Genomic DNA, 20,581 nt, shown 5'->3' on the forward strand with positions numbered 1-20,581 from the left:
TGACCTGAATCCCAATTTTAAAAGTCATAATAATTTTTATAGTAAGGCTCTATAACGCAAACAAGGAGTGAAATGACGAAGAATTCTTTCCCCGATATGTAACCATTTCATCTGATGTTGGGCAGAATTTTCTGAGCACAATTTGTTAATTCCTGATTCACTTGAGGTACAGAGACTCTGAGAAAAGCAAATGTGAGCAACAGAGGAAGGGCCAACACAGAAGCGTCTAGAATATGCTTCCTTGCGCTAACACTGAAGTGTAGCCGAGGACGCACCAGCTGGTTCCACCACGGGATGGGAGGGGAAGAGGAGATGGAAGAGTTCTTCCTAGAGGATGTGACCTCAGGATTGAAGACACAGTGAATGTCACCTCAGAGGCACAAAAGAACATGCTGTCCCTACCCAGGTAGTTTAGTGTGACTGGAGACGTCAGGTAGTACAGAGCCTGGGTGGTCATCTTCAATGAGATCTCTAGGGGTTTGTCTTTCCCTCGGTCTGTCCTAGAGCACCACTGAAGGGTGGGGTTGGCTTAGAATGCGCTTTTTAGGAAACGAGCTGCAGCCAGCACCTTGCGGGAGAGAGTTTAAAGGAGAAAGAACCTGCCCCGAGGATGCGTGAGATCAGCTGACACCAGAGTGGGTTCGAGTCAGCTCTGCAGCTGCAGAAACACGTGAATGGAGGAAGCAAACCCAAGCCATGGTGTAAGGATGGCTCCCTGCAGCAGGAGATGGCGACAGGGCTGGTGTTGCTGCCCTTCTCTTTGCCGTAACAAAAGCGAGTGAAGGGAGGAAGGGTGGGAACCGTCCTCATTATTTGGGCTCATGGGTTAAGAAGGAACGCATACAGTTCGTCATGGAGGAAAGACAACTGATGACAGAGAAGTGGGGCAGGGCTTTAAAATCTCGAGTCCTGCCTATCTGACGGCTCCTTCACATGGGAGCCAATGTTCAAACACATGAACCTCCGGAGACATTTCACATTCAAGCATTTTAGCCGGGCGGCTTCGGGTAGTCCCACTACTGTTAAGTAAGGAACAGGGGGAAGCCAGTGGTGCCTGCCTTTAATCCCAGGATTGGAGAGACAGAGGCAGACAGATCTCTAGGAGTTCGAGGCCAGTCTAGTCTACATAGTGAGTTCCAGACCTACCTAGTGAGACCTTGTCTTTTGTGACAGAGGGAAAGGGGGGGGGGGGGGGAGGGAGGAAGGAAGGAGGGAGGGAGAGAGAGAGAGAGAAACCATGAGCCCAGGAAAGAGGTAGATTCACAGGGACAGGGTTGAGTCTGTTATCGGATCATTTCGAAGGATTGTCAGGACATAGGAAATAAATCTGTACCCCACTTAGAAACACAGAAGCAGCCGGGGAGATGCTTCTGTGGGCCAGTCTTCTCACTCTCCTCCTCCTCCATGGCCAGGCTAAGCCCAAAGCTGTTCTGGAAAATCAGAGAGAACTCTTCCGCTCCCAGCCTGGTCCCCGACCTGGCCCTTTGACTTCTGAGTACTTAATAAATGAACGCGTGGAGTAGCCCTGGAGCAGTGGAAGCCCACGGGTTTCCTGGAGGGAGTCGTCTGTGCCCTTATCTCACCTCACAGGGCTCCGAAGTTCCTCCGTGGCCACTCTCAGGGACAGAGGGAGTGTCCGTGGGTGTGCTCTGGCTCAATCCTGAAACAATCAGGCCTGAGGAATCGGGAAGGAAGTGGAACCTGAGTAAAGGGGGTCCGGGAAGCAGGACACTGTCACTTGGAGGCAATGAGAGGGCTGCTTTCCGTGACCGCACAGGAAGCTGTATGCAAACCCGGCAAATGCCCCCAGGAGGCCAGGATCTCCTAATAAGGCTGCAATTTACTTTCTCTGACCCCACTCTGGGCCCTACCACAGGCTGCCTGGATGCTTCTAACATTCATCACCCCCTTGGAGAGAGACAGCGTGGTCACTTCCTGGTGGGGTGACTAAGGGGAAGGAATGGGAACACGGGGTGGGGGTGGGGTGAGGACTGACTCCTGCAGGTGGGAAAATTCTCGCAGAGTGAATCAATGTTATGCTTAGTCATTCCACATGCCGCTGTTATCAGGCATCTGAGATGCAAGACCTCGGTCCACCCCCACCCCCGCACCCCCTCCAGGCCTCGCAATCAGAAAAATTCTCCATTTCTCCATAGCATTTATTTATGCATTCATTCACTTATTCAGCAAATCATTGATAAGTACCTCCAGCGTGCCTGGCCGTGAACTTCATGGAGAGGAACCAGACCCCAGACCTCCCCTCTGGGCCTCTGGTGCATAGACTCTCCTAAATCAAGCCAACATGGACAGAGTGCTGTGGGCTTCCGAGCAAAGGTCCCCTCTTGGGATGTCCTGAAGGGAGGCAGACAGCCCTTCACACCTTTGCTACTGCGTACTGATGCTTGGAAGCAAAGAATTCCCTGCACAAACCAGTCCAGCCTTGAATAATACCGTGGTCAGCCTGACTGGTGCAGAGAAATGCTAGAGGGTGTTTACTTTGTCCCTTCCATATTTTAGCTGCTAAATACTTACCTATGCTTCCCTTTCTTACCTAGCTGTCCCATGTATTTCTATGGCGGAACTGTCACATCACATTCTGTTTGGTCATTCCTTTCATTGATGCCAATTACCATAGTCAGTTGGTGACAGTCAATGCATGACCCAATGTGGAAGCCTCTCTAGCCCATTCCACCTCCCCAGGCTTTTCCACAGAAACTCCTCGGCTCTTGAGCTCCAGTAGACTTTGCTGTGGTGGTTTCCATACGTGTGAAGGCAGCTGATTAATTGTTTCTCAAGAAACGTCCTTTGTTCCTATGTAAGAATGCATCCTGGGCTGGCAAGATGGCTCAGTGGATAAAGAGGCTTGCTGCCAAGCTGACAACTTGAGTTCAAATCCCAGGGACCCGTATGGTAAGAGAGAACCTACTCCTAGAAGTTGTCCTCAGAGACCCACACATGCGTGCACGCACCCATACACAAAATTAGTTAATATAAAAGAATTTAAAGAACACATTCTTATGTGGTTTTGTTCCTTTGGGATGATGCCATGCATACGTATTCTTGCCAACATATTATTGAAAATTACAAGATAATATAAGATTGTCGACCAGTACAACTCCACCACTCAGTACTTCTTTCTCTAAGAAATAATTTGCCAGACTGGAGAAATGGCTCAGCGGTTAAGAGCACTGGCTGTTGTTCCAGAAGACCCGGGTTCAATTCCCAGCACCCACATGACAGCTCATAACTGTCCGTAACTCCAGTTCCAGGGGATCTAATATCTTCACACCAATGCACATAAAATAAAGTTAAATTAATTATTTAAAAAAAAGAAAGAAAGAATTTGCCAAATGCATGCTTTTGTGGTGGGGAGGAAGAGAAGATTCTGTATTATGATTTTCCCAAACTTGTGTCTAATAAACTACTCTTCCTCAGAGCTAATGGTTTATAATAGCCAATAAACTAAATAGCCTATATAACTTCTCAGAAAATAATCTCATGCCAAAGAAAAGAATGAACAGTGTTCTTTGTCCTATCACATGGCTGGGTACAGTCTTTCATTTTTAATTTATAAAGCCTGTTTAATCACCTGGCATGAAAATATTACTATGTAAGCCACATGTGTGAAATAATGTTGGAAAATAAATTCCTTATAGGAAGGACCAGAAAGTCAACACCAACCCCTTAGCATGAGGTAGCATCTATCACTTTTATAACATAAAAAATGCAATAAATGGGGAAATGATAAACCATAAGCACTTAGAACAATATTTAACTTGGGCCAGACACTTTGAGGAGAGTCAGAGCTTATCCCAGCGTGTGGGATCTGACCCCTCATCTCTAGCTTGCCTATTTGGGCTGCTGGGTGGTGGTCTGCAGGGATCCTGCTGTGTTTGAGCAAGGGGAACGAGGTAGGGTGGCCCTAAGAGACGCATGCTCTGAGGGTGGTGTGTCTGGATCTGCCCGATGTTTGTTCAAAAGAGATATAAGAGGTTTCTCCCTGTTAATTAGTCCTGTGTCCCCCCCCTTACATTCTGTATCAGGGTAGAGAAGAGGTGAAGGACTCCTTTCTTCTCAAAGAACTTTCCTAAGCAGAGACACATTTTCATAACAGCATGGAGAGGTATCCAACCAAGCTTGAATTCTTAGCAGATGTCCATTTGAAGTTAGCTTTTTCTATGGTTGTTTTCCTTTGATATCATAGCATCGAGGCTGTGAGCAAAAGGCTCTGAAAGAATTCACAGTGTGAGTTCTTCCTTAGGGGGTTAGGGAGGCTTTGCTGAGGGGGGCTTAATAGGGCTCACTTACATGGCCTAGGCTAGCCTTGAACTCACGATTCTTCTGCCTCGGCCTCCTAAATGCTGGAATTGTACACGTGAGTTACTGTGCCCAGATTAAACCACTGTGGGGTTTAATGTGATGCCATGCAGGCTGCTTTTCCTTGACCATCTTGACTGGAATCTTGGGCTTAAACAATCTTACAGTTCATCTAGGAAAGTTTAGGTCTCCTGGTTGGTATTTCTGTGGGAGCCAGCACCATATAGGGCATGTCTAAGGGCCAGGGTAGCTACTGAACTATAAAGAAATATAAATACACTGGGGTCTGTCTCCCAGATTCGTGAGGAAGATGTACACTGTGTCAGGGACAGCGAGCATGACACCGGTTCTGACATTGTGGCTGTCCGTGTGGTTCCTTCCCGCTTTTTCTCCTAGTCCATTCCCTTTGGGCCCCCGTGCCCTGTCAAAGGAGAAGGTGAAAAGAGGATTCTGCGTGCGTGCACACACCTTTCTTTTTATTTTATTTTATTTTATTTTCCTTGTAGAAAGGGACTAGACGATCAGCTATGGCTTTTATCTCCGCTCTAAGTGCCGGGATTTGGGCTCATCTCTCCCAGGTGCACCCTGACGTCATTGCCTCAGCCAGCCTCCAGAAAGCAGGAAGCTGCTGGAGCCAGTGGAGAGGAATCAGTGATGTCATGCCCAACCCATGCTGGGTGGAGAGTACAGGAGGTGGGGGGTGGGGTGAAAGAGCAAGCTGGGGCCCCACCCTCCGGAGGCATTGCCGGTTTGTTCTTTCTCACGTTCGTTCGTTTGGTTGAACTCACTTGGTTTCCCGCCCTGGTTCTCTAAGTATGTACTGAATGCGGAGCTGCCTGCTGGGTCTGATTGAGGTCAGCGATGATTCCTTTCAGCTTGCTGGGGTGCGTTCCCCCACCCACCCTCCGAATGCATGGTTAGCTAAGCACTTTCTAAACTCCACTGGGTGTTGAAGGTGAATCCATTCAGACCTTGTAGGTTTTATTCAGAGGTATAGCTTAGGGCATTTTCCAGAGATTTACATCCATTTACACAGTGAGAAAATTAAACACTCCCCGAGCTGTGCTTTAAGTGAGACGTACAAGCAGTCACCAAGTGAAAGAGTTCACTGAGTGCACCTCTACCAACCCGGGTTGTCCATTGGGAGCTCAGGGCAATGTGTTTCCTACAAAATCACCTGTTCCCCTACTCTCCTGCCTCATCGATGAATGGAGAAACTTCCAGCCTGTTTCACAAAAGTTCCCGTAAAAACACCTTCCTCACTCTAGTGGCCCTGGCTTGACCCCTGTGACCTCTAACCCCGGGCTGAGTTCTGGGCGGTTCCCTCTTCTTCCCTACCCTGTGGGATTTTCCTTCCCCTGTCTTCCCTATCTCCACATCAGAATTTCCTGCTTTCCCTCAAACGTGGCCCATGCATCAGCTGCTTCCTCTTGACGTGGTGTCCCGGCTGGGTGTTCTCCGCCCCGCTTGGCAGCACACGCTCTTCCAGGAGGTCACACGTGTGTCTGGCCAGAAGCAAAGGAGACCTTCCTGTACTTTCAGCATCATGTGCCCAAGAGGAAGGTGACTGGTGTCCTCAGTTTCCAAAAGCTGTTGACTGACAAGAGGAGAAAGCTTTGTGACTCATGGCGATGGTGTCTTTCTGCTCTCAAAGGTCACCTAGGTCCCGTCATTTGTTTCTTCGATTCTTTTCCTTCCTAACTGGAAGCCAAATTCCCCTTTGCCTAGATGCAAAGTAACTTTACGAAAGCAGCCCCACCAGGGAAATTAATGCTGGTAGAAATGTCCCCACTGTGAGCTGTGCGTGGTGGCACATTCCAGCCCTTAGGAGGGGGACACAATAGGATCAGGAATTCAAGCCAACCTAGACAAGGTGAGAAAGAAAGAGAGGGAAAGGAAGACGGGAGAAGGGAGGTGATTCCTGCCGCTAAGTTGCGATGTCATCCTTCTGTGCTGGATGGAATCTAGGGCCTTGCGCATGCTCGCCCAGCTTTCTACCACTGAACGACAATCCCAGACTAGAGTTGACCATCGGTCCGTTCCTTTCCGCCTCTGTAGCTCTTTTAGACTACAATCAGCAGATCCATCTATTGTTTTCTCTGGTGACTGATGCAATCTGACCCCCCCACACACACACACCCCAACCTCCGTGTATAGCCTCCTTGTTTTCTTTCCCTAGGGTTTTGGTGTGGATTCCTAGCATAGGAATGTCAGCAAAAATACATCCTAGTTCAGGAGGGCTTCAGAAAGACGCCCATCGAGTCGTCTTACGTTTCCAGAGTGTGTCCTAATCTGTGCCTCTTTATCCTATCCGTTACCACTTCCTTACCCACGGGCTTCGCCAAGAAGCCTATCATCTAAAGCAGGGAGGCAGTTTGTGCAAATGAAATCAAATTAAAACCAAAATGCCAATGTTGCAAAAAATAATAGCAGGCCACCCTCAGAGTCTGTTTAAGGGCTTAGCAGGAGGAGTGAGTGAAGAGAAAGGAAAAACTTTCAAGGAAAACATCATTCTTTAAAACTGGAGCTGCAGCGTGTGGAGAAATGTAACTGGTAGATGCTGGAAGTCACAGCAGTTGACAAGCTCAACTGAGTATGTGTCTATTAAGTTAGCCAGCCATGAATATTAGCTTGAATGGAAATGTGACAAATTGCTCTTGAGAGACTCGGTATCGCTGCCTTCTCTGAGTGTCGCTGAAAATGCAGAGCATTTCGTTTGCTCTGGCCCGACTCAGTGTTAGAAAATCAAGGAACACATATAGATAGGTTTGGGGAAATAGTTTATGTCAGTTGAAATGATCAGTGAAGGTATTTTTTTTTTCAGACCTATAGAAGACACAGAATATATTTGTAACCTCCTCACTAGCCCCTTGTAAGAATTTACAAGACATCCACATTAAGCATGCTCCCCATGGCCATGTGTAGTGAAGGTACTAGAAGGCTGAGAGTATAAGAAGCTGAACCCATCATGAATGTCAGTCTCCAATTGAGACTGGGCACCCCATCCCCAAGAATCAGTTGTGGGGAGAATGGTACCCATGCCTATTTGTACCTTCCAAGATCATCTTCCATTTTCCAAATATATCTGTTTCGCCCCTAAATACAAAGGTGCTGAGCTCCCTAAGCCTTTCCCAGGATGGGGTAGGGAGTGGGGGGGGGTGCCATGAGAATATACTTGCTCTCCTCTGAACATTCCACTTCTCCATCAAGTACGTGTCATTCATGCCCCCAGCTCCACCCAGCTAAAGCATGTCCCATGTACTTCCTCTAGGTGGCCTCTTAGTCTACCAGGTCACCTTACCTAGCATCTCCTGTTCCTTCAAGCCCTGTTCTCTCAGGGAAAACTCACGCTTGCCTCTCTGTACACCTTCTGCAATTGGACACTCCATGTAGAACAGTAACTTGGCGGCCAGCTGAGTACCCAGTTCTTCACAGAGGACCAGGATGCCTTTAGGAGCCTTCTGCCACAATGAACTCACCAGCACCACAGTTCTTGGGCTCAGAACAGTCTCAAACAGTCTTTTAAAGGTGTATTACAGGCTCAGGGGCTCACAAATCCTTTCTGCACTCGAGACTTCGGAATCAGTGTCCTGGTGGTCCTCATCCAACTAAGTGTTGACCATAAAACAAGGTCCAACTACATTAGCCCTACTGATAAGCTCCAGATGTGGATTTACATATGAAATATCCCAGCATAGAGTAAGAAACAATGAAGTATGCCATCTGCCTGTTTCCAAATAAGCTCTGAGAACCAGCTATAAGAATGTTTGTGACCAGTTCAAAACCAAGGGCCGCCAAGTATAACTCAATCCTTTAACTCCGTTTTGACATGATCTACCTATAATTGACGTTAGATGCCATAGGTTGAGGCTCAGTCACACAAGACTGGGCTACCCATCCTTCTGAATAACTGGCTGACTAAAAACTATAGTCCCTACTACCCTCTCTTCGGCCTCACTTCATCAGCTGGAATGATTCAGAACTAAGGGCCATGCATGACTGCTTTGTTCTCATTGCTATGAAAGAGATAAATCAGGTGCCATCTGGAAGGGCCCCGGCTGCTGGAGCTTCTGTCCCCACGGTATTCAGTTCACCATGCTCAAGGTCTTGTGAGTTTATTCTAGAGCTTTTGTAGAGATCAATCCCCACCCCACCTTTCCTGGAGATTGAAGGGTGGGTGTGACTGAAGGTTCCGATCCTTGTTCTCCACCTTCCTAGTGCTGACCTCTGCCCCAGCCTCACAGTCCTCTCATTTCAAAAAGTTACCCAAGTGGACTCACGTCTGCCCACCTTTCGGAAAGTCAATCTCTGATAGAACAGTTGTAGGTAAAGAGAAAGTTGGAGGAGATGGGGGCCCTTTGACCCCAATCTGCCTCCTCTCTGATAGGGTTTAGAAATACTTACGACATTAAGAATCTGAGTGTGGCCAGGTGGTGGTGGCACATGCCTTTAATCCCAGCATTTGGGAGGCAGAGGTGGGCAGTCTCTGAGTTCGAGGCTAGGCTGGTCTACAGAGTGAGTTCCAGGACAGCTAGTGCTACACAGAGAGACACTGTCTAAAAAAAAAAAAAAAACAAAAAAAAACAAAAAAACAAAATCAGAGCACGCTGCATCAGCATGGAGAAAGAGATGATCAGAAGGAGAAAGAGAAGTTGAGTAAACAATTGTCCACGCTCACAGACACTCTCAGCTCTGAATGGCTCATTAGCGTGTGCTCCTGCAGAAGTTTGCTCTTTGGTATCAAAAAGTTGCCCATTGGGCACTTTTTACCGAACCAGTAAAGGGGAGACGTGGTTTCAGCCAGTAGGAGTTTGACAAGGCTTCCTGAAAACTTTTAATTGAAAACAATCATTAACAAGGTGCATGTGCATCAGGACTCTTAGAGAGTGCTCTTTGGTATGTGAGTTTTAATTAGAAAGAGAGGATGTCATGGGTCTCTTACAAAAGGAAAGAATTGTGAATTTTATTATGGAGAGTTGGTCCCAGAGCATTTGATTTTCCTTGTGACCAGACTCTTCCTCTGGTTTCCCTACAAGCCCCAACATAGTCACCTCATTAGCATGAACGCAGGTGTTGACCGAAGGACCTCATTATGAACATTATAAATAATGAAAAATGCTCCTGTCACACTGGAAATTCCATGGGTTTTAGGAGCCCTCTTGAATAGAACTGAGGATAGCCACCAATGTGTATAAGCTTCCACGTAACCATAGGTGGGAAATACTCGGGGTTTTCTCCTTGTGTTTGTTTAGTATTTATACTGAACATGCACAGACGTTTGCTCTTGTTCTTCCCTACACAGTACAGAATGACAGTGTCTAGAGAGCTTTTCCATGGCTTTAGATATTGTAAGTAATTTAGAAATGCGTGAGGTGTGGGGGAAGATCATCTGTGTTATCTGTAAACACAACAGCATTTTCTAGACAGGACTTAAGCATCTGTGCATTTTGGTATAGGGACACTGCACATGAGGTTCCTGGAACCAGTCCCCTGCAGAGACCATAGGATGCCTATAATTCATACTGTACCTCACCCATCAAAAGAGAACTTAGAGCTTTTTGTGCATATTTTTGTGGCAATGTATTGCATTTGTTATTTCAGACTTTTTCCACAATTGTTGTAGTAGTCTTCTGCCGGGTGTGTGTGTGTGTGTGTGTGTGTGTGTGTGTGTGTGTGTGTGGTGTGTGTGTGTGTATAGTGTGTGTAGTGTATATGCATGTGAGTATGCAGTCGCACATGCTTAGACCAGAACAGCACATCAGGGGTGCTCTTTCTTATCTCTCTCTACCTTTCTTCCGTGAGACAGGTTCTCTCACTGGCTGGGAAGCTGTTTCTGGTGAAGTTGACTGGCCAGCAAACTCTCACACCTACCAATCTCTCACAGACACATGACCACTGCTAGGGTTCCAGGCACGGCAGCCATGTCTGGCTTTTTGCAGGTGTGCTGGGGATTCTAACTCAGAACCGCTGATTGACTATAGACCACAAGCTTCTGAAGTTGTCTCAAACTATGATTAACACCAATGAGTAGAGTTGCCCATCAAGAGGAAATCTCTTCTGCTCTGAGGCCCTTCTAGCTTGTCTTTCGTGTACAGATACTTTGATACACTGTAATTCTCCGTTCTCAGCTGACTTGCTATGTATGACACAGGCTATTTTAATTGTGAGGCTACTGGGAACCACTAACCTGGTTTCTCGTCACCTCTACTTTCTGCCTATTACCTGGTTATACAAATTCCATGGGCTGATGAGAGAACCTGAAAGCTGTGAAGTCACAATGAGGGGTGAGAACATTTCTTCTGTGCCCGTGTTTACAAGAGAAGTGCACATTTCTTCCACATCGCTCGTCTCGAGAGACAAGTGTTATCAGGCATGGCAGCATGTGCCCGTCATCCCAGCATCAGGGAGGCTGCTAAGGCAGGAGGGTCTCAAGGTCAACCTGATGTCCATAGTGAGACTCCCATCTCAAAAAAAAAGGGACCAAGCTCTAGTTTCAGCTTGATTTATAGTAGATGTCTTGCAAGGACTCATCCACTTCTGTCTTCTGCATTGGTCCGGGTAGCTCCCAAGCCCATGACCGTCATTGGTATTCTCTCCCAAATAACAGTCATCACACTGGTAGCTGTAAGTACTTACTATTTAGTGTTATCTCATCATATCGCCATAACTGTATTTTTTTTCCCAAAGTTGTTTGACAGCTGGAGTTTATTTTAATTTTGATGTTTGTCATGAGGAGTGGAATACGCTTCTGTTTGAGGGTGGAAACATTTTGACAGGAAGAGAGAAGAGAAACTGCACCCCACCCAACCAAGGGGATCCCTTTTGGCTTCTACAGAACGTCCTGGTTTTCTCTTGAGGTGCAAGCGGGAAGCTTGTGTCTTTAAGGTAGGAAGGGTTTCAATAGAAAAATCCATTACTAGGAAAGAAGAGACGGTTGGTTCTGTGCAGGATAATAAAAGTAACTTTACCACTCGGAACTTCAGGCAGAATCCGTCCTTTACTTAGGCAGTAAGTAGTTCATGGTGCATCCCAACCACGGTGGAGGATGTCTACAGCGCTTTTTGTAAAATATGCCCATAAATCCTCCCGCTGAACTTCTGAGATCACAGACCCAAGCTGAGGACAGTGATGGAGTAGCGGTGCAGTTCATGTGAAGTGCAAGTCCACTGCAGCGAGCTGCGACAGACAGCCCCACCCCCACCCCGTCATCCACATGCAGCCTAGGCTCCCCATACTGTCTCTCTCGGAGCAAAGAATCTGCCTGCTACAGTTCAATGAATCCTAACGTCTCCCGTTGGGGTTTTCTTTCTTCTTTCTGTATCTTTATTTATTATTATGTGTGTGTTGGTGGTGGGTGGGGTACACATTACCACGGCACACACGTGGAAGTCAGAGGACAGCTTTAGGGAGCCCGGTCTCTCCTTCCGCCTTGGGTTCTGGGGACTGAATTCAGTTCATCAGGCTTGTGAGGAAGCACCGAGCCATCCTGCCAGCTTCCACGTATCTTTATTGAGTCCCTGGGTTGATATATTTCTGGCTCCAAAAGAACCTTTGTCCATGAATAGAACTTTTTTAGATAGTTTCTATTCAGAATGGTTGTCTTGAAGTATATGCTATGACCCCATATCTAAAGTGTGTTATGACTTAGAAAACTAGCTTGTGTGTAAGGAGCGAAGAATGAGATTTCATGGCATATACTCTCAACAATATAAGAATGCATACAGATGGCCGGGTGTGGTAGTGCACACCTGTAATCCCAGCACTCAGAGGCAGCGACTAGCCTGGTCTACATAGCAAATTCCATGCTAGCCAGAGCTACACATTGAGACTGTCTTTAATTTTAAAAAAAAAATAATAATAATAATAATGAATGCATAGAAGCGTAGCTCAGTGGTAGAGCATTTGCCTTTCTGGACATCCAGGAAACAAGACATAGGAAAGGAAAGAAATGGAGGGATACTTAAATCAATTATAATAAATCAACACTATAGTCAGAGCTAGCGTTTATTGAGCACTCGAAAGTGTGGGCAATGCTCAGAGCAGTCTGTTTATGTTAACTCTTTTTCTGCTTCCAACACCCTTGAAGGGAAGTCACATCTCTGTCCCTGCTCTGAAAGCACAGAGGGCAGCCATAGATGGGAAGTGGCAGGTCAGGATCTATCCTCTACCTCACTTCTTTAAAAAAAAAAAAAAAAAAGTGTTCCCATTTTTTACTCTGGCCATATGGTCCTCTTTCCTGTGAGTTAGTAGAATTAAACTTTGCTTCTGCTAACCAGTTTGTTAGAAAGGGCAACTTCAAAATAACCACTTTAAAAGTAATACCATTATGTGGGGAGATGATTGCCACCCTTGTGCCCAGTGTCCAATATTTCTCTAAAAGCTTAGTGAAGTGGTCCATCACGTTGGCTCAGCAGGTAAAAATCCTTGCCACACAAGCCCAAAAACCCAAGTTTGATTCCTGGAATCCTCCGTAGGAGACAACTGACTCCTGAGAGTTGTCCTTTGACCTCCACATAGGTGACAAGGAACATTTACGTGCACACGTACAGAGGGGAAGAGTGACTATACAAATGTAACAGAAATAACAGTTGTTTGAACGAAGTCAAAATGCCTTTAGGGGTCTGGGGAGATGGGGAGATGCTTCGTCAATAAACTACTTGGCACTCAAGCATGAGGACTCAAGTTCAAATCTGCAGAGTTCACATAATAAGCCAAGCTTGGCAGCACTCACCTGTAACCCCAGCACTGGGGAAGCCGATCCATCCAGCCTCACCAAATCACCAAATCATTGAGCTCATTGAATCACCAGATTCAGTGAGAGACCATGTCTCAAAATAAGGTGGCAAGCAACAGATGAAGACACACAGCATCATCCTCTAGCTACACATACACAACACACACACGCACGCACGCACGCACACACACCACCACAGATGCTCACAGAAATAAATTTCATCACCAGAGAAGCTTTCTCGGGTTCTTGGTTGAAAACCTCCCCTTTCTGGGATTGGCATCTAGAAAATGAAGGGATGAAAAAATAAATGGTGTTACTGCTTCCAAATGCTTCTACACCAAGAGACAGAGATTCTCCTGACCAACAAAAAACATCCACATGTACAAAGAATGTTAATTTCCCTGGGTGTCAGGCCCAGCCTATGGCATATTTATGATGAATTGAGGTCAAACCTCTTCTCTCACTTCATTTCCATATGCAGTAAGAGCAGGCCTAGCCAATCTCCCACATTGACTGAATAAAATAAATAGCGTTTCGCTGCCAAAGAGAAAGAGTGAGGAAGGATCATGGCAGGACCCAGCATGGGTGGTGCCAGAGTGGAGAACAGAGCAGCCACTGAGGGTGCCAATGGCCTGTGTCTTAAACCGCCTGCACTTCTGGCTTCCAGGAGCTTTGGGTATATATCACTGAAACGTGACTCATTTTGCTTTAGGAATACCCTGCCGGTGACAGCCAACCAAAATCATTATTTCCATTACACACCTGCACGTCTTTCTGCGTGCTGGATGATAATGAGCCTGCAGGGTCCCATTGACCCCACAAGATAGCATGAAAATAACCATTTGGGGGATGCACATATAATTTACCATTGTGAGAAGGGAGAGACGTGACTCAGGCATGCCCTTAACCCCACATCCCTAACTCCCCACGCCTTTGACACACCTGTGAGGCCCTGGTTCCCCTCTTTGGATATCTTGGCCTGTAACAGTTCAGTAAATTCCTACAGGTCTCCCAGGGGATTTTTCTCTCTCCCTCTCCCTCTCCCTCTCTCCCTCTCTCCCTCTCTCCCTCTCTCCCTCTCTCCCTCTCCCCCTCTCTCCCTCTCTCCCTCTCCCTCTCTCTCCCTCTCCTGTATATTTTTCCACCCAAATAATCCTTTTCTCTAGTGGTAAGCACACTGACAAGAGATTCAGGGTAATAGGATACCTGGGTTTAGCACCCACCTCTGAAGGGCTGATGCCTTCATTCCAGGGTACACTGATGTCCTCCCACCCATCTTCCGTTTTAGGCTTCTGTAATTCTGAACTACGTGTAATCGGCATTACTCAAAGACCAAAATATAAAAGTTGGTGGGCGTTGGGGTCTTGCTTTCGCTTTTAATGAGAAATGACGCACCCTCTTGAGGATGAAGGTGCCAGAATTGAATCTCTGCTCTTCCGGTTTTGTTGAATAGTTTCACTACTGAAAATTCTTGGTAGTGGGGTCCTGTTGCTACCTGGGCCACCTGGTGACTGGCATGTCCCAGAGAACTTTCTAGAGCATGCCCAATGCTACGCACTATAGGCTTCACCGGAGGAAGGTGTGCACGGTGCCTGAGAGCATGCCCAGCTCCCCTTTGGCACAGTGAGGAAGACCTCTTCCTCATGATATTGTGTAATGCGCTGGGGGGTCAGTGCTTTCAGTGGGTTTTTGGCTGTTATTGAGTTCCACACTGGAGCCTTTCCTGTACTGGAAGGAAGGTACTGGAGTCGCCCAAGGAAGGACATAGGAATTCAGCAAAGGGCAAAGCAGGCCACAGACAGCAGGGAGACCTCGGAGGTGAGGCAGCATTGGAATCATGGGAAATGGCAGAGGAACAACTCAACAGATGCTTTAAATAATGGGGGGCTTTGGTGTGTCTCCTTGGCATGAGATACACACCCCAGAGGGAGCACTGGAAATTTTGTGGTGGTCCCCAAAAGTCCAGGTGCAAGAGTTCTCCCACCAGAAATGATTAGCCCTCTTCCTTTAAGTACCCAGTCCTCAGACACACAGGGACCATTCATTAAGCCGTTCCGGCCTGGGGAACCCATGCCCCTGCAGCCACACAGATGCCCGCGTTCTGATTCACTTGGTCAGCATGTGTGGAGGAATGCTGGGTATGGGGGCAAGAAAATAAACAACCACCAAGGCCTGAACCTGGGCCCTAAGGGGTGAACAAGCTAGTGAGGGACACAAGCTGTGTGTGGAGATGACCGAGAGCTGGATCCTCCAGTGGGGTGAGGCTGGGGGGCTCCAGGAGCTTGCAGAGTTGATGGCCCTGAGGACTGGGACAGCTAAGCAGAGAGAGGGGTCACCCAAGCCTGATCCTGATAGACAAAAAAAGAACACTGTAACCTGGTGCTGCAGGACGAAGAGGCGGGAGATAGAAAACTTCCAGGCCTGACACAGTCCTGCTAATGTCCGTTAATATGGCAATCTGTCAAATGTTAATTCACAATGTGTTATGACACTGGGTAGGAAGGCTTTGACCCGGGTGGCATGGACTTGAGGGTCAGGCTTAGGAGTCGGAGTTTATACTGCAAAGCCTGAGAATTTTAAGCAGAGCAATATCGTGATTATGTTTGAATTTTAGGAAGCTCACTCAGGCAGCAAGGTGGATAGGGCTGAGAGGGGAGCAGTTAGAGGCATACAGACCTTGTTAAGAGATGGTAAGAGTTACAAAGACAAAGGTACAGAAAGCCTGAGTGAGGTAGAGGCAGGAGATGGGGTAAGAGGTTATGAAAGTGGGATGATCAGAAAGAAGGAAAAAATTCCCCAGTGGTCCTCACTTCGGATGCTCACTGATGATGGAGTTGCCATTTCTTAGAGCTGTAGTAGAAATAGGCCCATTTTAGGGGGGAAAGATAATTCTTTGTGGGGGTCCCCAGGATCATTTACAGATACACTTGTTCCCCCAAGAAGACTTATAAAGTCAGCGTACAAGCCATACTGTGATTTACTGCAGAGGTGGAAGACAAAACAAAATAGAAGGACCCATCCCACAGGCTAAAGCAGAGAAGAAACCAGGGCGAGCCCCAGAGCCCTCCCCTCCTAGAGCCCAGCAGTGAGTCATGACAGTGCCTGAAGTGCTATGGATCAAGGTAGCTCATTAGAGACTCAGACCCCAAGGTTTTCATTGGGACTAATCGCCTGGGCATCTTCTATCTGGCTCGTACACATTGCAGTCTCTCAAAAGGAAAGCAGACATTAAGCATAAACATAATTTTTGGTTTAAAAAAAGGAAACAGGTTGGGCAGAGTGAGCTAGTCCTCCCACTTAGGGAATTGCGGGAGCCCTGCCCACACCCACATCCCCCACACCATCCTTGTAGGCGGAGTTCCATGAAGATCGTGTTCTCCCGCCTCTTCTTACATCGTCCCTGTCCTGCACAGCGGCGATGCATTTCTGTAAAAAACACGTTGAGTGAAGGAGTGTTACAAGTTCAAGTGCAGACACCAGGGCACTTGGTATCGGGTGTAACATTCAATGATGAAATCTGTTATCACCTTAGGGTTCAGGAGACACGGGCATCTCATGGGCATTAAAATCAAGGTTACTCTGGGCACCAGTGGGACACCTTTGATTGTAGCACTCAGGAGCCCCGGCAGGAGTCTAGCAACAGTCGCTCCCAGGGAAGTCCCAGGGAAGGCCAGCCCTGTACCTCCTCTTCAGACTATCGTGTGGGGATGACGTAAGCCAAGCTTCAGCTCTACCATGTGGCTTGCATGCATAGTTTCCTATTTCAAAGAACCTGAGCCTCAGACCTTCACAATAGAGCTGGTCACATCAAGGCTTCCACCTGGAAGGAATTTCTAAGCAGCCTTTGAAGTCGGCCGTTCCTGTTCAATCAACCTGGTTGTCAAGGGACGAGAGAAGACTAAGATCACTCTTCTTTACTCATGTGCCCAGCCAACATTTTTTTTTTTTTTTTAGTGTTTCCAGGTACTGTGAACAGCAAGGAATAAAAGGGTGATATAGCAAAGTCTTTGCCCTCAACTACTTGTATTCTAGGACCAGGAATGGGATGGTTGAAGCCAACGTGCATATCAGAAGTGTGTTTTTTGAAAGCAGAAACCGGGTAAATGCCCCTTAAATACAGAGAGTAAAAGGTCAAACAACCAAGCATATTAATGTTTGCATAACGCTCTGTGAAGGATACAGTAGAACTTGAAATAGCTGAAGTAGCTCAGTAGGTACAGTGCTTCCAAGGCAAACTTAAGGACCTGAGTTCGATCCCCAGAATCCGTATAAAAAGCCAGGTGTGATGGCATACACTTGTGGGTTATTGTTTTGGTTTGGGGTTTTCGTTTTGTTTTGTTTTGTTTTTCTTCTGCTTTGTTTTGTCTTTATTTAGAGTTTTTCTGTGCAACAGCCCTGGCTGTCCTGGAATTCACACTGTAGACCAGGCTGGCCTCGAACCCACAGAGGTCCACCTGCCTCTGCCTCCCAAGCGCTGGGATGAAGGTTGTGCTCCACCATTGCCCATCGATGGCATACAGTTGTAATCCCAACCTTGAAGAGGCACAGACAGGCAGATCTCTGGAACTTGCTGGTTTATTTGGTGACTTCCAGGCCAATGAGAGACACTGCCCCAAAAAATAAGGTGGATGGCATCCTGAGAAAAGATACCCAAGTTTCACTTATGATCTCCACGTGCATGCATACACACAGAGACAGAGACAGAGAGAGACAGTCTGAAAGGGGACATCACTGCTTGTTTATTTAGGTTTCGAATGTTATTCCAGGTGGCTTACCTTGGATGGAAGGCTTAGAAAGTCTATGACAGTTGTTCTTTGAAATGTCCATCTCACCTAACACATGGAATTTAGCTCTGGCTTTGGTCTCAGGAGTTAAACATGGGAACCTAAAGTGATCTTCTAAACCAGATGCAGTGATGCATACCTATAATCTCAGCCACTCCAGAGGCTGAGACAGGAGGATCACTGGAGCCCAGGAGTTGAAGGACAGGACTGGGCAATGTTGTGAAACTGGCGTGTGAGTGCGTGTGTGTTTAAGAGAAAGAGAGACTGGATTCACATTATGTGTTTATTGTTACGTTTTAATTTACTTCCACATCTCGCCCTTAGTGATGATAGGTAACACCTTGCATTATTCTAAGTGTCTCAGGGAAAGCGTGAAAAATATACCAACCAAATTTAATACTAGAATGTAAATTTTAAAACAAATTTCAAGTCTTTCATATAGTCTCGAAGTATATGTTTAAAAAAGTGAGAATTCCCCCTTTGGGTCTTTATTCCTTTGTCCGCTTCCTCTGCTCCCTCATGCGTCGTCCACACAGCCTTTGTCTCTCAGCTTTCAAACGTGATTAATTGATACCATGCAGCCTAGCATCGGGGAAAGCCTGGATATTTTGTGAGACGATTAATCTTGTTAAATGCCCATCTCTCTTTTCAACTTCCCCCGATAAATATGGCTTCTGCAGATGTAGGGGCGATTTGTTTATTTCCCTGTTTGAATTTGTGGCTCTTTAGCATAACATGTTCCCTTTCCACGAGGCTAGCCAAAAATAATATTGACAAACTCATGAAGGCTTCCATCTGATACTGTTGCAATCTTATGCAAATATATTTAGACAGTGAGACGAATGGAATAATTAAACATCCAAATGTCAAGAATGGAGTGGGGGATGGGATGCAGCGCCAGCTGTCATTACATTTTCTGATTGGAAGTCAACGAAGCGTTTGGAAAACACACCTTTAAAACTAAAGGTCTGGATTGTGTCTGCTGGGTTTATTATTATTGTTTTGTGTGTTTATCTTGACTTTGTTGTTGTCATTTTGGACTTTATAGAGCACATTATAGTTACAGGAGATGGCAGGCATTTTAGGGGGCCATATTTTTCTGCACGTGCTGTCAGAGGTTGAAAAGACCCCTGTCATAATTCTTCCCCTGGGACCAGGCCACTCCTGGATGACCTCACACAGAGGGAGAGGCTCTCAAAATACAAAACCAAGTTGTTTGTCCATAAAAATATTCTGTTTTAGAGTCTCCAAAAAATCCCAGAATGAGAAGAGGCTAATACTTGGCAAAAATAGTCAAGTTGAGGAGCTGTGTCCCGAAGTCCTCTGGTTTCTCTAACGAAGCTTGCTTCCAAAGAAATTCACTTCGTCTGTGATGAATTTGAAACTTTCTCTTCGTGACATCGGTTAAATTCCTGAGGAAGATCCAACTTGGGGATAGGACGTTTTCTTTTTCCAGCTTAGCAAAGATTGGTTAAAGATCAACTACCATGTCTATAAAAAACACATTCATATTAAAACAAATGATAGTTCATCCTTTATCAAGGCAGCAAATCTTTGCTCCCTTTCTGGTTTCTGTGCTGTTATTTTCAGGGAGCAGTTGATGGTGCCCAGGCTGTCTTTTCTGAACGAAGGGCCTGGTAGAGTTCAAGCACAGCCCTCTGTCCCAGGCTACCTCACCTCCATCCTGCCTCCTTGCAGGCCTGCCCAGGGACAGCCCCTTCTCAAAACTGAAAGGCCCTGGGCTGGGCTGGGGCTACTTCCTGCATGGTGAGGCCTGAAGCTCAACCTGTTTGTCAGAACTCTCTTGTGGTTTCAAATGACAGAAACTCGACTCAAACTTGTACAAAAAAAAAAGAGGGAACAGATTGGCCCACATAACACAGCAGTTCCCCAGTTGATCCTGTCTCAGCCGCTGCTCTCGGCAGGTCAGTGGCTTCTGTCCCCCTTTTCCTCAACGCTGCTCCACCCATTCCACACCCCCATCCCCTCCACCCCACCCCACCCCATGCCTGTCCCAGTGGCCCACCTCAGCTAAGACTCATTGTCTCGCAGAGAGGAGCCTCTCCTCCACCATAGCAAGCTGATCTATACTCAGTGTCCCTTGGCGGCCCTGTTTGTCTGCCCAGCCTGACGTCGTCACCGTAACCCACCAGCAGGTGATCCGCGTGTGCCAGTTAGAGTGGCCTCCATAGTCACGGAAGATCAGGACAACCCCGCATTGGCTGCTGTATCTCAAGCTGTTCCTGGACTGCAGAATTAAATCAAAAATGTCCCACTAGCAAAAACTATTTGTTTAGTTGGGGGAGGGGTGGTCAGAAAGTACGAGATTAAAAAGCCATTTGAAGCATAACTTAACGTGTAGCAGAGTCTTCTCATGATGCATTTTTGTGCTCAAATGGATTCTGCTCTGGGAGACTTAATTTTCTTCTTCAAACACAAGCCCCAGGGTCTCTGCGGATGTTTTGGCTAAAAGTAAAGCATAGAAACGAGCTCTTTATCATTGGCTCCTCCAAAGGGTTGGCCAGCAAAGTTAGCTTTCTCTGATAACTTAAGTGTCCTCACCCAGAGGTCTGCTGGCTAGTTTTTATGTCAACTTGACGCAAGCTAGAGTCGTCCGGGAGGAGGGAACCTGAGAGGATGGTCCTGCCAGATTGGCCTATGGTGCCTTTTCTTCATTGACAATTGATGTGGGAGGGACCGGCTCAGCTGTGGTTCGTGCACACCTCCTACCCCCTCAGAGCTGCTC

At 46.8% G+C, this 20,581-nt stretch overlaps 1 protein-coding gene across 1 annotated transcript in view; it reads left to right on the forward strand.

The window, feature by feature from the left end:
- Mthfd1l (methylenetetrahydrofolate dehydrogenase (NADP+ dependent) 1 like) overlaps positions 1 to 20,581 on the forward strand; it is a 192,652-nt gene that overhangs the window by 143,910 nt on the left and 28,161 nt on the right. The window lies entirely within an intron of this gene.

Source organism: Peromyscus maniculatus, chromosome 16, assembly GCF_049852395.1.
Source record: "Peromyscus maniculatus bairdii isolate BWxNUB_F1_BW_parent chromosome 16, HU_Pman_BW_mat_3.1, whole genome shotgun sequence".
Lineage (NCBI taxonomy): Eukaryota > Metazoa > Chordata > Mammalia > Rodentia > Cricetidae > Peromyscus > Peromyscus maniculatus.